General features: G+C 39.9%; 1 long non-coding RNA gene across 2 annotated transcripts in view; it reads left to right on the top strand.

Annotated features, from left to right (window-relative positions):
- Positions 1-8,382, top strand: part of LOC132379545 (uncharacterized) — a 137,667-nt gene extending 129,285 nt beyond the window's left edge. For both annotated transcript variants that reach the window (XR_009507450.1, XR_009507451.1), the window contains 2 exons: positions 1,252-1,347; positions 6,429-8,382. This is a non-coding gene — a long non-coding RNA (uncharacterized LOC132379545). The remainder of the gene's footprint in view (positions 1-1,251; positions 1,348-6,428) is intronic.
- Positions 8,383-9,439: the final 1,057 nt, after the last annotated feature.

The raw sequence follows: 9,439 nt of genomic DNA on the forward strand, positions 1-9,439 counted from the left end.
TGTGGAATGAATTTTTTAAACTACAAGTCATGGTTTAAGTATGCATGTTAGAATAAGTAATAGAGTATAATGTACAAGCATGGACACTGCCCAACAGAAAAGCACGCTATCGACAAGGAATTCATCAGTCTCCATTCATGTCAATGCAAAAACACTGAAAATATTACCACCTGGCAAATGATAAGTAAGAGGGTCAGGAAAGTGTTGTTCAATAAAATTAAAATAGTTAATACAATCCAGACAGGAAAGGATTCTTCCTTCACTCTCACACTTGTGCAGAAGTTCATTTTATCACCTAGAACAAAAAATCAAACAAGACCTGATTTTCAAAATACTATTTATACTTGCTATTATTTTAGTATAGGAGACATTGGAATTAATGCTAATCTTACAAATGTTGAGTAGAATCAATGTAGCAATGTTTAATGAAAGATTTGTCCTAAATTTTTCAACCAGCACAATATTTTTCCATGTCATCTGCATAGTAAACTAACTTTAATGAAGTTGTCACGTCATTTGGCTGAGAAATTGGAGTTACATTTTTGTAACCATATTCACATCATTGCCAGAAAGTTTATAATGGGAAGAAATCTGACAGAAAGCAACTGCATAGATCCCATGTGGATGAAGGAAGTCATGTTTTGCTGTGACTCCAGTGTTCAGATTTTGCTCCAAGCCAAAGTTTGAGTTCATCTCAATTCTAAACCCACCAGCTGCACATGGCAGATTATAAACTCAAAAGAGAATGCAAATTAACTTCAGCTTCTTGTCTCTGTCAGTAGGATACAATTACAACAAGCCATATTTTCTGCTTTGTATTCTTAACACATGCCTGATTAAAGGGGCATTAAAAGTTTCTAAATGCAGCTACCATATCAACAAATGTTTGCTTACTTTGTGTAATTAATCTATATTTATAAATGAAACATCTAGAGACCATTTTAATTGTATTACACAATTATACATAGCAGATTGTGTTGCCTTTGAAAAGTGCAATGACATGAACTTGATAGAATTCCTTGGCTATCAAATTGCATTTGTCTTTGGGTGCACTATTTGATTAACTGGAAGTACAAGTTTGACTGTGGAAGGTGATTGGCACTTCCATAAGCATGTATGGGATTGATATGTTATGGTCCTTCCTCAGATGTAACACTCCTGCAGTACAGATCTATGGAGGGATATGGGAGGTTCGACGCTGCGGGTTGAGAGCTTTCATCTGATATCTGTTTGACATCATTGCTCCAACAGGAACTGAAGCTGGTAGGACAAACCTAACCAGATGAAAGGAAGCAGAAGTTGGCACAAGCTGAGTCCACCTTAGTGAAATCATCTGAGATTACCCAGGTATGTCCAGTGTTTGAACGCCTTCTGTATCCTTTGGTGGCCCTCTGGAGAGGATAGGGGTATAACAAGAGGTTTGGGGATTATTCCCCAAGGTGCACACTAATAATATGGCATCCCATTGTCTTTTGGAGATAAGTAGTGAATAAAAAATGGTTGGGATTGCTGTAGGTCAGTCTCCCAGCTCTAGGACATCACTGTGCAACTTTCTCTGCAGATGGGCCAATGATCTTCAACTGTTTCAAAATGAACTATTATTTTGAAAATGATCTAATAAAAACAGAGATATTCACTGATGATTCACAGCAAAAGTGCAGAGTATTCTTAAGTTTCTTTGGTGTTGAATTAAACTCACAACCTAAACTTGTGTCTTGTTCTGAAGCATGTTGAACTCTCAAAAGGATATTACAGACTCCATCATACTTGTGAAGCCACAGTAATAAAAAATCTGCCCCTAGACATCTCCTTGTCAAAGTTGGGGCAATAAGCAATGTTATTGTTTGGTGATACATCACAGACAGAAGGTGAGACTTCCATTTGTTGGACATGGTCCTGACCGGGAACCACTGTCAAACAGATAGAAATAGCCACTTGCTCTTCAAAGTCAAAATGGTGGCAAGTTTCCATCACTTGAGGAATGGATTGCCTCTCAGCTTTGGCCCTTAATTAAATGGGAAAGAATTCTCATGTGACAGCACTTCTGAACAGAACTTAAATTGAGAACCATCTTATTGGTCTTCAGACAGGTTGAAGTAGAAGCAATGCTCTCAGAGAACCTTTGGATGTATACCATCTCAGTCAGAACTTCTGTTTCCACCCTCGTTAAGCCTTCTCTGCAAAGGCATTGTCTCTGAATTCTTTTCTCTAGTTCTTAGTTGTGCTGCAGGACCGAAGAGTCACAATCAAAGCACTGGTGCTTTATGTAACAAGCACAGTATAAAGAGTTAGACCAAAAGACTTAAGAGCAGAAAAGGTGATTTGGCTCAGTGTGTCTGCTCCACCATTTAATCAGGGTTGATTTATTTTTAACTCTCTCCCCATTTTCCTGCCTTCTCCCCAGAATCTTTGACATACTTAGTAATCAAGAATCTATCAGCTTATATTTATATATACCCGATTTCTTGACCAAGTGTTCTAAAACTGTTGAAGCTTCAATGCCTAACGAGTGCACCTTAAAATGATCTCTGACCCCGGTTCCCTCCAAACACTACACATACATACAGTTCACCCAAGGTCTCTCCTATCTGGTTCTGTCTTCATCTGCTGTTCAACTCTCCATCACCTTCACTTGCCAAAACCCAGAACTGCTTAGTCCTTTGTGTTCCTGTGTATCTCCTTCCTGCAGTCGTCTCTTGCCTTCAGACACTTCTTATCTCACCCTTGCTCCCTTTACCTCTTAATATTTTTTTCATTTATTTCTCTCCATATATCATCCACCTGCCACTTCACCCCAACTCTCTCTCCCTGTTTGCCTCCCCTACCTGGAAAAACCTACATGCCATTTTACACCCCTCTTCCGTCCACTTGGACTCCTGTTTCACCACTCATCTTCCCCTCTTTACACTGGCCATCTCTCCACCCTCATTCCTGGTGCAGGGTTTTGACCCAAAGCCTCGACAATACCTTTCCTCCCAGAGATGTTCCTTGACCTTCTGAGTTCCTCCAGCAGATTACTGCCTGCTTCAGATTGCAGCATCTGCAGTCTCTTGTGTCTCCACTTTAAAATAATGGTTATTTTAATTAACTAGCTTTGGTACTCACTCCCACAGGCCAGGCCACTATGTCGTGGATGCCCATCCATAAGCTAATTACACAGGGGATACATCACACCAAGAACTTCCTGTGTGCATGCTTTACAAAACTGAACACAATAATTTGAGCTTCAGATCAAGTCTACATTACATTTCATTTTGTAGCACATACAGAATATTTACAATGTGGTGGCACTTCTAGTCTATAATCTCTTGATTCCATCTTCACTGGCTGTCCTTCAGAAATGAAGATGATTCATTTCCTCTCCAGTTTTGTAAGTTCTGAGGAAGCAATAAAACCAATGGGAGACCCACAGGGTAGGTGGTGGTTGACAGGGATGTACAAATAGATAGTTTACGAGATGGCTTGTGTGTTCTACCGCACATAAGGCATCTGCGTGCTCCTTGTCCATTCCAGAAAGCTCCTTCGGCATGTCGAGCAGTGGAAAATTGTATCCACTCAAGGAAGCTTTGAACACATCATTAATCTTCATCTCTGATCACCTTGTAATCATTTAGGGAATTAATATTATTATTGACAATCTCTCGATTTGAAAATGTTCAACCAACAGTGGACGCTTCGGGCCGAGATTCTTCATCAGGACTCATTCTGATGAAGGGTCTCGGCCAAAGCATTGACTGCTTGCTCTTTTGCATAGATGCTGCTTGGCCTGCTGAGTTCCTCCAGCACTTTGTGTGTGTTGCTTCAAACAATCATAGCTTTAGAATGGAAATCTCTGGCTCCATCTAATGGTTCAATTGGCCAATTTTTAAAATGTTTTATTTTTATTGGCTTCCATTGCAACTGAACTTTTGGTAGCATTTAATAATCAGTCTATTTAGAATACTGAGAATCACTGTACAGTTCTCAAGCTGAACACAGCCAAGTTGACTTTAATGAAAGCAGAAAATAATGAGAATCCATGAGTCTACATTAAGTTTAGTCCAAGGAGAATCAGTTTTATTTAAGTGAAAAATCCAATATATCAAAAGGCCTATTTGTTCACAATATTTCAGACAAGAGCATTGCTGTTGCAAGGGAGAAATATAACTGTAAAATGAGTAAGTGCCACCACTATGTTAGCTGACAACCTGGTGTGCCAAGGTGGTGAACATGAGTGTCAGGTTCTGATAGCAAATGATCCCAAGGGACCATTTGTATGAAAACAAACAGGAGGGGTAGAGACAAATCAGACAAAATAATGCTTGAGACCAAAGACACAAAGGAGAAGGGAAAACCCTACTTAAAAATTTTTCTGGATGGCTCCTCATCAGTACAGGATGGTGAGAGGAGAACTGGGTGTGGCATTTACATAGAGGATGAACAGGGATAGTATAGCTTTAAAGCTACCCAAAACCATGAGCGCACAAGCAGCAGAATTGGCAGCTGTAGCATACATGGTTAGCCACCCAGAATATTTTCCACCTGGACCAGTCATACACTCTGATAGTATGTATGTTTGGAACAGCCTTACAGAACATTTGCCTCTGTGGGAGGCAAGAGGGTTTGCTTCAGCTGACGGAAAGCCCTTTCCATCTGCTGGTCTGCTGCAATATATATTCGAAGAAGCAAAGGGGAAAGAATATGGAGTTGTAAAGGTGAAAGCTCACTCTAAGTTGTCCCCTGAGGGGAATAAGACGGCTGATGAGTTAGCAAAGCAAGGTGCTTTGAATGGGCAGGAATGGCAACCACAGATTGGGGAGATGGGAAGGCAGAAGGAACAGCAGATTAAGGTTATGGATTTATCCAAGGAGCAGAAGAAGGATAAAGAATTAAAAAAAATAATAAACAGAGTAAGGTCAGAAATGTATGAAGAATACAAGGGTGTACATGTTAAAGATGGAGTAGTGCTATATGAAGGAAAGTTTGTGGTTCCAGAGTTAGGAAGAAATCAGATGATTCACTGGTACCATGATTTATGGGGACACCTGGGAGCCGAAAGAACCCTGGAAAAAATCAAGGAGGTGTGTTGGTGGACTAGGATGAAGGAGGATGTGGAACACTATGTCAAGAAGTGTTTGTTTAGTGCACAATATAATCCTGACGGAAATGTAAAGAAAGGAGCCCTCCGACATACCAGACCAGTGGAAGGACCTTGGACTAATTTGCAGATAGATTATGTTGGACCCTTGCCATCAACCACAGGAAGGTACAACTATATCCTTGTAGTAGTAGACACTTTCACCAACTGGGTGGAAGCTTTCCCAACTAAGACTAACACAGCCAAAGCTACTGCAAAAATCTTATTAGAAAGGGTTTTTACTCGTTGGGGATTACCTCAGAGTCTAGAGTCAGATAGAGGCACACATTTTACAGCCCAGATAATGCAAGATGCCATGGCACTTTTAGGAATTAAGCAGAGATTTCATATACCCTATAGACCAGAGTCTAGTGGAATTGTGGAAAGAATGAACCGAACTAAAAAACACGATGGCCAAAATGGTACAACAACATCGAACAACATGGCAAGCAGTTCTGCCTTCTGTGTTGATGGTAATGAGGAATACAGTGGCATCTTCAACAGGTTACACCCCTTATAAACTCATGACTGGAAGAAACATGAGAGGGTTAGAGGAGTTGTTAGGGTTAGATTTGTCAGAACCTGAAATAGATGGGATTCTGTCAGAAAAGTGGGTACAACAGTTGGCAGAGACAGTGAAAGAGGCCAATTATGTGGTGGCTCATCAAATAGGAAAGAAGAAGCAGCAGAGTAAAGCCTACTTCAACTCAAAAGTCAGTCCCATAGAATTAAGCCCAGGACAAAGAGTGATGATTAGAATACACCAACCCACTTCATTTTCAAATCCAAGGTTTGCAGGGCCCTATGAAATCATAGACAAAGCAAGTCCATCAGTATACAGGGTGCTAACTTCTCTAGATAAAAGTGGATGGTACCACATCAACCAGTTGAAATTGGTGGGGGAGAAACAGGAAAATTATCATCAGCGACATGTAACAACTGATGTACATGATAGTCCCAATTTTGGAGACTTGACAATTTATGTACACAATAGTTCTGATTTGGAAGATCTGAATTTGGAACAGTTATTCCAAGAAGATGGCAACAGATCTGACCAAGGAGGAGTTTTTCCATTTTCTCAGTTTGAAAAACAGGGGAGATGTGTAAATAAAATAAGGAGGAGAAATACATTGGTTGCTGCGTCCCCTGTGTTGAAACAAAATTGGGTGAGAAAAGATGGACGACTTGAATCCAAAGATGATTGGGAGCTTAGATTGCATGGGTTGGAAAACCAGATAGAAAACATGGATTTAAAGTAATTCAAGATTGGAACTGGAAATAAGAGCAGATATTACCCTTTGTGTATTTACAGATTTAATTCAATATGAAGAGAATAATGCATTTTATGGTGATGGAATTGACCAGGACTGGGGTCATGAAAGGTTGTGCTTCTGAAACATTACTGCCGATGAACTTGTCAACAACAACGTCATTAAATGAAGACTATTCGGTGATCAAGAGAAACTTTTCTCAACGGTAAATACGGGTACATGTGGAAGAAATGGAAGACTCAAATTTGTATTATGCTGGGGTAGATGGTTTGATGTGTGTGGATAAAACATTAAGTATTCCATAGGGTACTGGGTATTGTGAGGATGATAAAGGGAAGTTTTATGTGGGTGATATCAGCTATGAATTATACCAAAGGATGGAAAGAGTGTCCTCTGGAAAGTCACAATGTTGCACTTGAGGAGGTGACTTTAAATTTGACTATTGGAGGACAAACTTTGCCTCAACCAGCAGTGGAGAAGGTAGTGGAGGAAAGTCTTTCAATCCAACGAACTGATACGAATCGATATTTGTGGGACTATGTTGTAACTGAGTTGCCACAGATTCCTCATTTGACTGCAGACTGGACACGAGTGGTGGAGGAGGCAAAGGAAATAATTCATCAGTGGGTTGAACTTTCAAAAGTTATTAAGACACATGCTGAGAAGGCAAGTGAAATGTTGAGTGACTTAGACTTTTGGGGCAAATTTTGGAATTGGGGATCAAATGTTCAAATACATCCATGGGTGAGAATAATCTCACATGTTGCAGTAATATTAATTTTTGTACGCTGATGATTGCATATTTTAATGTGTATCAACTCAGAAGATGGAAGGCTGAAATTATGCAAAAGGTAGAGGGGAATGATCTTGCACTACTGAAAAAATGATGGCCAGTATAAAAATTGTATGAATTTAGTAAGTAAAAGTTATAATGTAAGAGCAGCACAACTGCTGGGGATCCATGGCAATCCAGTGGATGGTCAATAGAATAGAGGAGGATAGTGATCCTAAGATAAATCTTTGGATCAAGAGGAGGGATATGTTGGCCAGAAAGAATGACAATCTTCAAATCAGTGAATTCAAATGAATCAAGGACAGTGGAAGCAGTCTTTGTTCTTGTCATTTGTTTGAGGGATGGAGGCTGCCATTTTGTGAAGACACTGTGGTGAACTATGTGCCTGTCTGGACACGCCCCCTGCTGACTGCTCCTGTGGCTCCTCCCACAGGCCCCTGTATAAAGGCGATCTGAGGCCTGATGCTCGGCCTCAGTCTCCAGGACATGGTATGATGGACACTCACTCCTGGTTCCTTCTTCCAGTCAATAAAAGCCGATATCTCGCCTTTCGTCTCAGTGTGAGTTATTGATGGTGCATCAGACACTCGATTCTCCATTTTGCGAGCTTGACATGCTGGACTTGATTAGTGTTTTAAAGAAGATACAAAGACTTCAGGTAATTTGCTGGACTGGAGGTCATTTCCAAATAAGGAGTTGTTTGTGAGGTGTTCTTTGGTCGGCTATAACATGCAGGATTGTGAATGCCTGAGGCAATTCAAGCTCATTGCTGACTGAGAACAAAGAGCCATGAGTCAGCAACTGTCCCTTGATGGGGAGAGGACAATAGATGGATGCTGCTTTGGACCAGAGCCAATGACTAGGTGTTAAAGGCCGGACACATGACCTGTGGCCAATGAAGCGGGAATGCGACATTTGAATTGATAAGCAATGGATATAAAAGTGGATGCTTTGTGGGTGCTGGTGGCGGTAACTTTGAAGAATAACCATCGCAGACACAAGCGAGAAGAACCCTGCATGAACATGTGGAGAGTGAGTCGGGACCATGAGGAACAAGGAGCGCCTGGCCAGCGTAAATTCCTCTGCCCGGGTAATACCTTTGCTATTCTTTGACTATCCAGGAGAGTCAGGGGTATTTAGCAGGTGTGTGCACAAGGTATTTAATGTATGAATTCATGTATTTGTTAGTTTGAACAATAAAGGTAATTGTCAGTAAATACCGATCTCTCTGTTCCTCACTCAGAATCGTTGGAAGAGGTAGAAGTGGTATCTCTCTCTCTCCCTTTTACCAACAAGAGGAAGGAATTTATTGACATATTTTAGATAAAATTGATTAATAGAACTATAACTTTCCTCTCAAGAGTCAGACTTCAAACTGTAAAGTATGTATAGTTCAACAGAGCAACTCAAACTTCTGTCTGTGAACACTTGTTGGTAACATACGAAGACTTCTACCCCATGGAAAAAAAAAGAAATTCTGATTTGCTTTCTACCTAGATTAGTTTTTTTATTTATTTTTATGCATTTCAACAATTAGTATGACAAAAAGCCCAACAGCAAAATAAAGATTAATACAGTGCAAGAAAAGCATACAATAATATTCAAAACAATGATGAAAAAGCACCCAAAGTAAAATCATGTAAAGTTAGTATCCTCCACCCCCTCCCTCAGAGAAAAAAAACTCCAGACCAACCACTGCAAGGTGCAAGAAATATTAATTGAAGCATTCAAACCCCCAAAACTGTAAATGAAAATAAGAACAAAAAATAATAATGCCTACTACCAAAGAAAGAAAAAAAAGCTGAAAGTAAGGGAATGAAAAAAAAAGACTTAATCTAAAGAGGAATTATGAAAATATTCAAGAAAAGTCCCCACACCTTATGAAACCTTATGTCTGAATTCAGAAGTGAGTAGTGAATTTTTTCAAGGTCTAAACAGGACATAATATCATTAAGCCATTGAGCATGGGTGGGTGGGGCAACATCTCTCCACCTAAGAAGAATTAAATGTCTAGCCAAAAGAGAAGCAAAAGATAATGTTCGACGTTTAGTTGGACTCAAATGTATATCCACCTCACCCAAGGTACCAAAAAGAGCAATCAGAGGGTTAGGTTCTAAGTGGCAATTAAGAATATGTGATAAGGTTATCCCATAAGGTTAGATTAGTTTTAAGGGGGAAATTTCTGTTGGAATGATAAACAAAATGTTGTCAATGGTGGAAATCTGAAATAAATACAAAAACATCCAAAATTCCTCAGCA

This window comes from Hypanus sabinus, chromosome 22, assembly GCF_030144855.1.
Source record: "Hypanus sabinus isolate sHypSab1 chromosome 22, sHypSab1.hap1, whole genome shotgun sequence".
Taxonomy (NCBI): domain Eukaryota; kingdom Metazoa; phylum Chordata; class Chondrichthyes; order Myliobatiformes; family Dasyatidae; genus Hypanus; species Hypanus sabinus.